The sequence below is a fragment of the Anser brachyrhynchus genome (genome assembly GCF_964034855.1).
Source record: "Anser brachyrhynchus genome assembly, chromosome: 1".
NCBI lineage: Eukaryota > Metazoa > Chordata > Aves > Anseriformes > Anatidae > Anser > Anser brachyrhynchus.
Window position 1 is genome coordinate 169,952,947 of NC_137694.1, and position 1,294 is coordinate 169,954,240.

At 34.5% G+C, this 1,294-nt stretch overlaps 1 protein-coding gene across 1 annotated transcript in view; it reads left to right on the top strand.

The window, feature by feature from the left end:
- The window catches only part of DACH1 (dachshund family transcription factor 1), a 384,876-nt gene that overhangs the window by 350,202 nt on the left and 33,380 nt on the right, over positions 1-1,294 (top strand).

Below are 1,294 nucleotides of genomic sequence, written 5' to 3' on the forward strand. Positions count from 1 at the left end.
GTTCTTTTTTTTTTTTTTCATCATGTAGCACTCTTTCAACTCATTCAAATTCACTTTTAGTGAATAAAGTCTTGAAAAGGGGGAAAGATTAAAAAAAGTGGGAATTTGAATATGAGACTTTAAAAAGAAGTAATATTATTACTATTACTTTGAAATACTGGGTAAACAACAGCTTCTTGGAATACCTGTAAAATACTAAGAAAATAATAGATAATCCAAATGTGAATCTCGGATACACTTAGATATTTTTTAACAGATAAAAACAGATACTAAGTTACAAGGAACTGGTGTAGACACTAGTTTTAAATGTTTTCTTGCTTGCTTCTGTTTAAAATAATAATAAAGCAGATTATCCTCTTCTCCATACGTATTGTAGGTTCACTAGATGCCTATGCCTAGCTCCCAATCCGGTTTCCCAAGACCCCCTCATCCCACACAAAAAGGTACCATACAAAGATAATGTTTGACTTTTCTATACTGCTTTGTTACCAGACCTCTTACTAAGCACGAGAACAATGACATTTACTGCTACTCTTACTTTTTTTTTTTCCCACTGATTTGTTTCTTCCTCTTCTGCTTACCTATCATGTATTTGTCTGCCTACATTATCATTTTTTCTTTTCCTCCATAAGTCCAGTATTCCAAATTTTCTGTATCCTAGTAGTTTCCCTCCCAAATCCTATACATTCGTTATCTTCATTGCATATAATCACAGCTCCCTTTACACATTATCTAAATTCATCTAAAAAAAAAAATCTGGTTCTGCACAGTCTTCCCCATTGACCATTCCTTTCATATGGGCTCTCTTTTTTTCCTTTTCCCAAATTTCTCTTGGTTCAGTGCTTTCTTCCCAAAATTGTCCTGATAAGAACAGGAAGCTTAACTACATTCTCTATCTCAGGCTGCTGTTTTGCTTATCTTCTTCACTTTCCTAATTTCTAGTGATTGCTTCATCCTGTAACTTTTCTGTTTTCTTTTCAAAATTCTGCATACCCTTATGCTAGCTTCTTCTTAAGCCAGATTCATCATTCACTACTAACAGCCTTTCCTCCTCATCCTGTTCAGTTTCCATGAATTCTCAGGCCTATTATTGCTTTCTTTCCCAAAATGTCTCTTTGTTTTCCAAGAGACCCTTTGCGCTTTGCCTGTCCTCCAAGTTTTCCTGTCCTATTCCACTATTTCTGTCAGTTTTTCCCTACTACACTCTCCTCTAGCCCAAAATTTGTTCATTTTTTTCTTTTTTTTTTTTCTGTCAAATGAAATTTCATACACCAAGTTCTTATTCTGCTGCAAA